The 12,703-nt window shown below is 40.3% G+C and overlaps 1 pseudogene; it reads right to left on the reverse strand.

Annotated features, from left to right (window-relative positions):
• Window positions 1-2,041: 2,041 nt before the first annotated feature.
• LOC128311888 (ATP synthase subunit ATP5MJ, mitochondrial-like) lies at window positions 2,042-2,273 on the reverse strand (annotated as a pseudogene).
• Between the last annotated feature and the right edge of the window lie 10,430 nt (window positions 2,274-12,703).

Consider the following 12,703-nt stretch of genomic DNA (forward strand, 5'->3'; position numbering starts at 1 on the left):
AATTTTCTTGGAAAAGCGTGCTGAGGTGGGTTATCATCATAGCGCATTTTTCTGTAGTCAGATGACATGTGACAAAAATATGAGCCTTAGAGATAAGGTATGCATCTTCGCTTTCTATGCGTGTATCCTTGCCAGTTCAACTTCTTTGAGGTACATTAGTTCAAGTTGTGCAGACTTTTGTCTTTAGATCAGTTCTTTTGTTTTGTTTTGTTTTGTTTTGTTTCTAAAGATAGGATGGTATGTATTGCCTCCTGACTTCTGGGTGTTTTGTTTTACCACACATTGTATCAGCATCTGCAGAAAATAACACGGAACAATTTTAGAGCAAATTTTGCAAAATTCCACACCATTCTCCATTTTTCAGTTTGCATAGAGGATTGACAGGATTGAAGCACTCAAGCTGATCCAGATGGTCTGTCTCACTAATAAACAATGAAGTTCCATAGAGGAATTCAAGAGTTGTGAATAGGTCATGGTTATGATGTAACCTTTTTTCCCCTTTACTCGAGAATTATGTAGTTCTCTGCCAGTTTTGCCAGTTTGCCTTTTCTCAGCCCTGTCTAAGCTGCCATGTGTGGTAAGGATTCCTTTGCCTCCTAACAGGTATGTCTGTGTACACTTCAAAGACAGTGATTCTTTGGGAACCCAAATCTGATGTGATAAAAATACGGATTCCCTCTGTCCTTGGACAGTACAAATCTTTGTGGATCTTCATGGACTGCCCTTAACTCTCTTTGGCGCATTACTAAATATCTTAAGTTCTCTGTAACACCTGTGCACAGATTTTTTTCCCTCCACTTCAGCATTGGCTCTGGCACGAATGTTACCTCAGGGCAATAATGCACTGGTGTCAAGCTCCTGTTAGACCCATAGCGCTAACTATAGGTTTGTGTTACTGTTGCCCCCAACAGTTTTGTTCAGTATTGTATCCCCGGTACCTAGTATAATTCCTTGCACGTAGCAGGCTTAAGTATTTGATGAGTAAATGTGTGGCTCTCATTTTTGTGACAATGGTGCCTATAACTGAGGTGATTTTGTATTCTGAAACGGAGTACTCTGGGCCAGTACAGATAGGACCAAGATTGATAAATCAGGATTTTTAGACCTGGAAACGTTTGGCACAGGTCTTCAGAATCCCCTGGTTTTGCATTGTAGGGAGTTGAACAAACGTGAGGTGCCTGGGGTTAATAGGCACCATACTCAGCCAAACTGCTCGGGTAGTTATGTGATCTAGGTTACCTAACCTGTGCTTCAGTTTCCTGAACAACTCCTGGTAGCAGAATGGAGTAGGTGATGGGAGCTAGGGCTGCTGATTCAGGATCTCATTTGAAGACTTTCTGTGTTGTTACTTTGGGAATTTGGATGTGATTCTGGACGTAATAGAGAACCATTAGAATTTTGTAAGCAGTGAGGTAATGTTTAACATTTGTCAGGCTTGAGTAGTCTTAGGTACTGTATCATTTAATCCCACGACAACTTTAGGAAAAGTAGGTAATATCCCCATTTACACATGAGAAAGTTATGCAACTTGTAAATGGTGGAGCTGGGATTTGAACACTCGCTTTGCTGGCTACAGAGTTGATAATCCTGGAACTTTTTTATTACTTTTAACATGGTTTTTATGATAGTTGAAGAGTAGATTGGGGACATAGAGGCCAGTTAGGAGGCTGTTGAAATAGTATATATTTTGTGGATAAGGAAATAGTTTGATAAGGTCACAGTAGGTGGCGGAGGTAGGGCTGAAAATTAGGTTTCTGACTTCTTAGTCCATGTTTTTCCCACTTGATTACACTGGCTTATGAGCTCAAAAGTATGTTTCTTCTTAATCTGCCTCTTCATAGATTAAAGATCTCCACCTTCATTTTACTCTTAACAGAGCGTCTCTACCCCCTGGCTCTCTTTCAGAACTTTTGATCTATGGGTTTGTACCTCACATTATTGCATTGATTCACGCCACGAAATGACACCTCTGTGTACAAGTGCACAATGTCCGAAAACGTACAGCGATGCTCCATGTTCCCATCTAGCAGCTTGCTGAAACTTACAACCAGACTGACACTGCATCTGATGAATACTCCAAGTAAACTGGTAAATGATTACCGTGAGCAGGGGCAGGACTGGACGCTTCCAGAGCTTTACTTCTTTTATCAGCAATCCTGATTTTATATATGATGAGGCCCATCACCCCCATACCTAACTACGTCTCCTGGTAAATTTGGGTGTAGTAGGACGTCTTGAGTGACCCAAACGTTTTTCATAAGGCTTTGAAACATCTCAGTGCAGGACCCCCAGTCCAGGCTGCCCCAATTTGCACAGTGACTCCCAGAACTGATTTCAAGTCGTTTGCCTGCATCAGGATGTAAAGGTGAATAAGGCAGGTGTTCCTCACTAAACTTACAGGCTAACTCGTATCGTAAATATTTTTGTGTGCTGTGATAAATGCACAGGTAGCCAGAAAGCCAAAATAGCGCATCTAATTGAAAGTTTTGTTTTGGGCTTACAGATGAGGGATGGGAACTACTTAAGAATAGGCCTAGAGACCAAATCCTGGAGCTGAGATCTGGGGCTGAGAACAGATTTTAGGAGGGCCCAGCTACAATTGGGAATAACATCAGCAGTTTTGAAATGTAGAAACCAGAACTTAGCTGTCCATACAAAGTTAGAAGTTTTTCTGTATTTACAGTCTTAGGAAAACCAAAAGCCATTTTGTAGTTGATAGCACTTAGGGCCAAAACTGAAAACAGGGCAGGGAAACTGATTTATGTGTTCTGGGATGTATCAGTCAAAACAAGTTGGGTCAAATGCATGTGCCATGGTCAACCCTGTAGGTCAGAGAGCCCTGAGAGCAGTGTCAGGACAGGGGGTAGTACGCCTGACACGGGGAAGACCCACAGATATTCTTGTGGTTCAGCCAATGCAGAAGCTGGGAGGGAGGGGGGGCGGTGGTTAGTTAGAGGGTGGAGACCATTAGATCAGCGTGTATTAACCATTCCCTGAAATAGGGAAGAGACAGGATTGCCAGTGACCCTGCTCACTAGCAGGGGTGAAACAACGTGCCTCATTACACTTAAAACTTACTGGTGTGGAAAACCAAGAGTGTTTCAAAGTTACATGTAGTGAGTACATGTCTGTGTGCATATGTGTATGGCAATTCCAGTCAAAGTGAATTTTTCTAAAGAGCTCTACAAAATGTTTCTAAATTTTATTTGGAAACAACTAGAAAGGATAAAAACAAGAAAGTCCATATAGCTTAGTGGTTAAGAACATGGACTAGGGTCAGAAGTAGTTTATATTTCTTATTAGGTAGTGACCTTGGGCAAGTTTACCCCTTTTTTGAACTTGTTTCCTCATCTGTAAAATCGATCTAATGGCATTTCCTTCAAACAACAAATGAGGTAATTTTGGTTCCAGATACTGTCCATGTTAAGGTCCAGGAACCCAGGGTAGGTGGGGCCCCAGATCTTGGAGAGGAGTCCTTGGGACACTGGTGCTATTTGAGTGAGGGTGTCAGGGCAGAAGCCAGAGGGAAACTGCCTGTGTTAGAAGAGTTAGGATGTGAGGTTCAGGCTGAGGAATCTCTTCTTTTTTTAAAAAAAATTTTTTAGTTGTTTATTTATTTTTGAGAGAGAAAGAGCATGAGCAGGGGAGGAACAGAGAGAGGGAGACAGAATCGGAAGCAGGCTCCAGGCTCTGAGCTGTCAGCACAGAGCCCGATGCAGGGCTCGAACCCACAAACTGTGAGATCATAACCTGAGCTGAAGTCGGACGCTCAACCAACTGAGCCACCCAGGCGCCCCTGAGGAATCTCTTCTAATGTACAGTTTTGGTTCAGGAGGAAAGAGGGGACTAAAACAAGACCTTTGAAAATAGGAAGCCAGTGTCACACTGTGTGCGTGCACGTATGCCCCCGTGATGTGTACATGGCCACGTGACATGCCAGTAATATGGAGCACTCTTGTTAAATTTTTGGAGGCTCTTGTGATATTCTCTGTAGGGGGAGGGTTTATTTTGCTCTTTTGTCTTCAATCCACATATGGTGTCCCTGTGAACTTGTCATGGTTTAAGTTGTAGCACATTTGTGATAAGTTTCCAGCAATATCTTTTCCAGGTGCTTTCCATGGGTATTTTAGTCTAATTGTAGATGACTTAGTCACTTGTCAGCTTACTCCAGCCTGTGGGGAAAACAAGTTCAGGAGTGACTGCATTTGTGTAAGAACCATAAAAGGATTGCCCCAACCACTGTGGGAAAAGGGATGGACAACCGATAGAGTAAATGGAACCAGTCAACTCTCTTCAGAGAGTTTGAGTCAAATGATACAGGAGCTGAGTTAACACTAAGGCAAAGCACTAAGCTTCTAGAAAAGTTCATGGGCTCCCTGCTGTCAGGATCACAGGGCTGCCCCAATTCCCACTTGTTTCAGCTAGAGTTCTTTAGATGTGTGCATCCAGACTGACTCAGGCTAATGGAAGCAGAAGAGAGATTACTGGAGGATAATAGAGTGCGTCAGGATAGAAGAAAAAGGCCCAAGTTTGTAAGGAAAAGAAACCAGGGCATCTTTTCTTCAGTTATCAATGAGAGATGCTGAGAAACCATCCCTTTAAGGAGTCCCCTGTGGGAGGATCAGATCTGTGTTTTGTCTTTTTGACAGTATTTAAGAGTGAAAAACCTGAAGAAAGCATCTAATTGGCCTAATTGGGGTTATATTTCCATCCCCTAGCACCTTAGTAGACAGTCTCACCAAGACCACACAACAGCAAAACTCCAAAAGGGAATCAGATTGGCTATAATTTTAGGAGGGAAGGTGTCTTTAACATCAAACTTCAGTTGTCATTTGAATTGTGTTCTTCGTAAACCATCTAATTTGAAAGTAACATTGGAATTCTGTCTTTCAAACCACCTTGCAAATCACAACTCCTGGAAGAGCACTACAACATTGGCCATGGTCAGAGAAGGAGCTTTTGGAGGTCTGATGATAGATCATGTCTTGGATTGAGTGGTCAGTGGGTAATGGAATGATGACTCCATTCTGTGGTTTTTACCCCCTTCTCAGGATGTAGTATGGGACTAGATAGACTTAGTAAACGGTGAAGTCTTTTCAACTGTCCCTTGGCCAGTGGAGGAAGGGCTATTAGGTTTGGAAATTGTCAAATGCTATAAACCTTTAGAAATTTTGCTTTCTCCCTGCCCCCAACACATAACACCAAGATAGTAAAATAAAGAATCCCCGGGGAATCACAGATTAATGTTACCACCAAACAACTGAAATTGTCACAAGCAATGGTCTCATTATCATAACCAATTTCAGTTATGATTCTGAATGCAGTTCTATATTGGAGAAAATCAACATGTCTGGCCCTGACATACTGCTGTTAACCTAGCTGATGTTTTCCCATCATGCCTATCAGCAATGTAATCAAAATTAGTTTGCCGTCATGTTACATGGATGGCAGTATACTTTTATTGTTTTACTTCAGAGTTATCAAGTCACATGTTCTCTGTCCTAATCCTGCAGAATCTTGATCATGTTGATCCATTACACTAATGACACAATAATTGGACTGAGAGGTCAGGATGTACTGTGATCCTTATATGGCTTAGAAGACATGTATATAGTGATGTAGGTCATCTTTGGAATAGTTTCTGAAGTGATAGACAAATTGTTTCTGAAGTGATAGACAAATTTCTTCGCCTTAGACATCCCCAACTGAGAGGGGCATAATGTTGGATCTCTTTAGATTTCAGAGGCAAAACACGTTTAGATGTGCTTCTCTGTCCCGTTTGTGGAGCATCCTGTAAGGCTATCGGTTTTGAGAGAGTGGAGAAAGAAAGGACTTTGGGGCAGGTCCACGTCACTTTGTTACTTAGTCTATGACCTATCAAATTCGAATAGACTGGAAGTATCAGTGGAAGAGATGTTTTATGATGCTCCAAAAGAAGAATCATAGTACACTGGAGGTTTGGGATTAGTGACTTCTGTTAACATCTATTATCCATTTGAAAGGTGTCTCTTGTTTGCTAGTGGGCCCTGGCAGAATGCCTGAAAATACATCATAGATAATTCTGTGCAACTGAAACTACCCATTATAAACTTGATGTTTACATAGATACAGATATAGAGATATAGATATAGATATAGATAGAATCAGCTGTGTGCAGTAGCGTTCTATTCTCAAATGGAATCTTTGGATTTGCTAGGTCATAGAGACTAAGTAGCAGAACAACTTGGGCCACAACTTAAACCTGTTCCAGAGTCTTTTCTTTCTCCAGGCAGTGGGCTTAGACAATGGCCAGCTAGTCAGAGAGGTGGGAAGAACAGGAATCAAAGATTGGTGACAAGGATGTTAGTTAAAGGTAAAGATATGCCGATAGAATTTTTAGAATGAATAGAGTTGATGATGTTTTATCCCATGTAAATGCCCACCAGAAAATATCTACTGTGCATATTGCTCTCACTAGCTAGATAAATAAGAACGCTTTCTGTGGTTGTCTGTCATCTGTTTTCCCCAGCCACTACCTTGGTGCTTGTTCAGTAGGCACCGGAACAAAACAATCATGATAGCAGAGATTGAGCCTGCATATGAGCTCAAAAGGATAGATCTCCCCTGGCCAACAGTGGCCTGGCTGTTGCCTCTGCTGAGTGGCAAACTGCGACAAGGGAGGCCAGTGCTAAGTCCTAATATGGCCCCATTCCTTAAGGGTACCATTTAGCAAGTGATAACCTTCCAAGTCAGCCATTTGTCTTCTTAGGGAAGATGTGTATTACGGGCGAGGATTTTGTTGCCTCTTATGTTATATATTAAGATTTTTCTTTGTTGCCTACAGTAGGTCTGCTAGCATCACCCTTCGTGGACTTGGCAGAATGCCTTATCCATCACTGTATCCCATACAGTATGACAGAGAAGGAAGTGAAGAAATTACACCAACTGGCTCATACTTACGGAAATAATTTTTACCATACACCCCGTTATCCAGAGACAGCTTGCTTAGTAGGCTTAGGTCTGCCAAAGGCTTAGCTATGGAACCAGCTGGGGGTTAACTCATTATGAAGCTAGATACCATCCTAAAAGACACAGTATATGATGCTTCCCACCCCCATGGTCAGGATGCATGGATCAAGTGGGACTCCATTGAGAATTGTGCCAGCTGACCCATCGAAGGCATTTTTGCTTCCCTTGCTTGCGACCTTGAGTTTGGAGATTGTAGTGCCTAAGGAAGTAATGTTTCTTCCAGGGAACGTAACCTTAGTTCTATTTAAATTGAAATCTTGAATTACTTTGGGCTCTTTATGCCACTGTACCAGTAAGCTAGAAAGGAGTTTCTCCAGATACATCACTTTTACTGCCCAGCTCTGTGCTCCAGGAGATTCTCTGCCCTATGTGGGCTGTAGTAGTGGGTTCCCTTGTTCTCTGGCTTCTGGGTAGGTCCAGTAAAAGGAGACACTGGCAGAAGACTTGGCAGGTGAGAAGAAAGTAGTCACGAAATTTATTTCCCCTGCTCCTCCTTGCAGAGCTGCTTCAGGTATAGTGGCCTGAAGAGTCAGCCGTTAGGTGGCTCTTTGCTTATGTCTACAGATTCTCTTTCTGAGATTTAGCACCACTCTTCTCCCCTTAATCCTGCAGGCCTAAAGTGGTAATGTCTCCCCATTGTTACTGGTCCTGGAGGGCTTCCTCCATTATTGATTTCTCTTAACCCTGCCCACAAGGTTGACCTTAGTCCCTTTATTCAGCTCTGCTCAATTACTCCACTTGAACATCCCATCTGTCTTGTGCCAGGACCCTGACCAAATCAGGTGTTTCACAATGACCTGTTTTGACATTTCTGGAGCTGAAATCATATTCTCCTCCAAATTTGTTCCCTATCCTGTGTCCTCTATTATTCTTCCCTCTTATGTTATATATTAAGACATATTATTTTTGTTTCCCAAAATCTCATTTTTTTAGCAACTTACCTCCTCCATTCTGTTGGTTATAGCAGGGTTACCAATAGCAGGATCCTTTCCCTTGGCCACAGAAGGATGTCACATGATACAAACTGGTACAACTGACCAAATTATTTCTGGGAATTTCTAAATTGTGCAGTGTCACACACACAGATGGCTAGTTGGAATTGAGTCTTTTAGTGGAAGTAAGACCATGAATTGCTGCCTCTAAGATTTCCTGAAGTTGCCCCAGTTCTTGCCTTGGTAGTAGCTCTTCCTTTAATTTGGTAAGATCCCACTGTGGAGTAGGACTCCAGTGGTTACACCCTGAGAGAAGTGAACAAGAAATAAGCCCTTACAGGGATTGAAGATGACTTCCAAATCACATAATGGTTGGATTTAGTTAATTTAGAATTACTAGTGCCTTATCTGCCTACAAGAAGCAAATGTAGATCCTCGCTGGGAGAAGAAAAGATACCCTAAACTTCAAGGTATCTCTACACTTTTTTATATATGAAGTCTGGTACCCAAGTAGAAGTAACCAAGTATACACGGAGACGAGAGTTTAATTTAAAAAACCAAGAGGGGAACTTGGCTGACTCATTTGGGAGAGCATGCAGCTGTTGATTGTGGGGTCTTGAGTTTGAGCCCCATGTTGGGTGTAGAGATTACTAAAAAAATAAAAAACAAATAAGAAAACAAAAAACCAAGAGAAACAATAGACAACTGAGAAAGACCCACAGGGTATCCAAATAATAGAGTTGTTAGACACTGATTTAAAAATAACTGCTTAATATAGACAAGGAAATAAAAGGCAAGACTAAGAATTTCATTACAAAAAAAAGGACTATTCTTGGGGTGCCTGGGTGGCTCAGTTGGTTCAGTGTCTGATTCTTGATTTCAGCTCAGGTCATGATCTCATGGTTTGTGAGTTCGAATCCCACATCAGGTTTGTGCTGGCAGCGTGGAGCCTGCTTCGGATTCTCTCTGTCTCTCTGCCCCTCCTCTGCTCATGCTCTCTCTCCAAAATGAATAAATAAACATAACAAGACTATTCTTATACTGAAAGATTTAATAACTAAAATTAGAACTCCACGGATGGACTTAACGGCGAATGAGATGCAGATTAAGAGATAATCAGTGACTAGAAGATAAATCAAAAGAAAATATCCAGAAAGGAGCACAAAAAAAAACAAAGGAAAGGAACAAATAAGTGTAAGAGACAAAGGAGATACAACGAAGAGTTCTAATACATGTGTAATTGGAGGCCAGAAGGAGAAAAAGAGGAGGGGTGATAATGGCTAAGAATTTTCCAAAACCAATTACAAAAATAGAAAGCTGCAGATTTAAGGATCCCTGTAAGCTTTTATGCAAAATAAATACAAAAAAAAAATCACACCTAAGAATATCACAGTATTATAAATATCAAAGACAAAAGGAACATCTTAAAAGAAGCTAGGAGAGAAAAAGCACTAAGGCAGTAGACTTTTTTAAAAGAAATCTCTACACCCGACGTGGGGCTCAAATCCACAACCTCAAGATCAAGAGTTGCATGTTCCACTAGCTGAGCCAACCAGGTGCTTCTAAGGCAGGTGATTTCTTAACAATAGACTCTACAAGATAATAGATATATATCTATAAAGTTTGTCAAATTCTGTATCCAGTCACCATATCCTTAAAATATGAAGGCAAAGTACAATTTCAAACAAACCACCGAGAGCTTTTATTACTGCAAAGCCACCGATTGGGACAGAGAGTAACTAATCTGAGGGGACTTGAAGATGGAGGAAAGACTGAAAGTCAACAAAAAGGAAAACTAAGTAAATACAAGTGACTGTAGACTATACATAATAATAATTTGGGGGGTAATATTAAAATGTATTAAAGCAACAGCATATATTATAGGTTAAGAAAGAGGGTAAATAGTGTTAAAATGTTATAAGGCTCTTGCATTGTTCAGGAAGAGGTCAAACTACAAATCAAATACATGTTGTAATCTCTAGTAATCATTAAAAGAATAGAAAATAATGTATAACTAACAGTACAGTGGAAATAGAATTAACAAGCACTCAGAGGGGATAAGAAAGAACAAGTAGGACAAATGGTACGTGGTAAAGTGGTAGATTAACTCTCTCTCTCTCTCTCTCTCTCTCTCTCTCTCTCTATATATATATATATACACACACACACAAACAGACTAAATGCTTCAATCAAAAGATAGTCAAGTTAGGTTACATACACAAAGTATCAAGGTTAAGGAAAGACAGACCTAAAGAATAGGGAATTATAAATGATATAAGGATCCAGATACACAAAAACTAAAGACACAGAAGGGTTTAAAGTAAAAGAATGAAAAGAGATATAAGCTGCAAATACTAATCCATGAAATAAAAGCTACATTAATATTTGACAAAGTGGATTTTAATGCAGGAAAGGATTTCTAGAGACAAAGAGGGACCTGTATACAGTAGGGGGATACTTTCCAAGAACCGCCCCCTCCCCAGTAGGTGCCTGAAACTGGATAATGCTGAATCCTATATAAACTGTTTTTTCCTAAACATATGTACCTGTGATTCAGTTTAATTGACAAATTAGGCACAATAAGAGGTTAACAACAATGTAATAAAGTAGAACAATTATGACAATATACCATAATAAAAATCGTGTGAATTTGGTCACTGTACTCACTCTTCTTGTGATGATGTGAGATGATAAACTGTCTACCCGATGAGATGAAGTGAGGTGAGGACATAGACATTGTGACCTAGCGTTAGCCTACTACTGATCTTCTGACCATACACCTGGAGAAGGATCATCTGCTTCCAGACCACAGTTCACTGTGGGTAACAAACTGGGAAGCCAGACTTCAGACAAGGGGAGACTACGGTGTCCTAAAACATACAGAAAAAAAATGTGCACATTTTTTCCATCATTTCTGGGCCATTGAGGAAGGTATAAAACACTACATGCGTAGGTGATGTAGGTGACGATGCTCTGAACTTCTTGAGGAACAGATTGAAGAATTACTTGAAGAACTTAGGGAAACACCAACTAGAGAAAATTAAGGAGAACTGATAAAGTCTACAAAGTCAATGCCAGTTGACCAAGAAGATCCAGCAAGTTGGAATCAATATAAGCTAGAAAACATAGGAATTAATTTCTAAATAATAGATATTTCTATGAAGTGAAAACTTAAAATAACAAATGTTTCAGAGCTCAAGACATAATAGATGCTAATTATTAAGAAAAAAAATCTTTCAATCTGAACTAGAGCCACCCTCATGTCTATGTTTTGTTCTCTGTTACTAAAGCCTGCCACTTCATTTGTTTTCTGCTTTGGCATTAAACATGGAAGTATCCCTAAAAACATCAACAAGGGGAAAACAATAATTACTTGGCACGTATATCACTCTATTCACTGTTTTGTGTATTGACCAGAAAACAATCTTTGTAAGGTGTCACATACAGTCACTAGTTCTTTAGATATTTTTGAAGGTTTATATAAGGTACTTTGGCATTAGAACCCAATGGATTTACATATATCCTTTGGGAATCTAACCTGTAAATCAGAACAGTACTCATCTACAGATGATATTTATTCCTTCCACAAAGCAGAGAAATTGGTCAGCATGTATTGGCTGCAGAACATCATACGTAACGCTAGGGGGTGATACAGCGTATTAGAAGAAAGTAACATATATGGACAAGTAAGGTTTGGGAGATTCATCTTGAGGGCATATATAAAATAGTGAAGAGCATGTGCAAAATTACAGTTAAGTAAGTACCAAGTTATTTTTAAATTTCCAGAATGGCATGATGTGACCAAGCCAAAAGTAAAAAATTAAAAAAAAAAATGAGAGAGACCAAAAGGAGTTGTTAATGAAAGGTCTTTTGAGACAAACAACCCACTAATAGAATATATAATTAAGATGGACTTGGGTATATTTTCTAGGATCTTCTAGTTTGAAGGGAAAATATTAGTATTTCCATTTTGCTAATAATATTAAAAATAGTTTTTACCAGTTGTAAAAACAAAACTTCATTGGTAATGCATTGTCAAAATACATTGAATTGAATTGAATTGAATTGAATTGAATAAGATTTTATTTATCAAGCACTTCTCAATCTGGGGTGTGCTGGGCCCTAACCACAGTTTCAGAGTCAAGAATTTTTTTTTTCCTTTAAAAAGGTCAGTAAAGGAGGAAAGTATTAAATACACTGTCATAAAACACTGGGCTTTGTAATTGAGTAACTAGAGCACTGAGGACATGAACCAATGGGGGAAGCTAAGTGAGAGCGCGGCCCCCCAAAAAGTGGGTCAAAAGGTTACACTGATGCAGGGAGACACCCTGATGGTGCCACCACTGGGCAGAGCCAATGGGATGCTCAGTAGAAGTATGACTTGGACAGGAGCCAGTGGGAGAGAGACTTCCCTCTGGAGAGGGAGTGTGTGTGTGTGTGTGTGTGTGTGTGTGTGTGTGTGCGTGTGCATATGTGCGTGTGTGCATGTGCACACACTGAATGGTGTGATTTGCTAAGATGCAAAGGCTGGTATTATACAGATGACATGAGGGTCTTCTCTTTCCTGATGTTCCCTTTTTCTAAGCCTTTTAAATCTTTCCCTCCCAAGCATCTGTTTTTTAACTCATCAACTCAAGGCTGTTCTCATAAATTTCCCTGCTTTAGTTTCTAAGTCATGATTAACAGTGGGAAGGTTTTCTTAGGAATACGTAAGCATGCACCTTGCTGTGAGCCTGGCTGTGTTCTAAGGGGCTTGACCTGTA

This window comes from Acinonyx jubatus, chromosome C1, assembly GCF_027475565.1.
Source record: "Acinonyx jubatus isolate Ajub_Pintada_27869175 chromosome C1, VMU_Ajub_asm_v1.0, whole genome shotgun sequence".
Taxonomy (NCBI): domain Eukaryota; kingdom Metazoa; phylum Chordata; class Mammalia; order Carnivora; family Felidae; genus Acinonyx; species Acinonyx jubatus.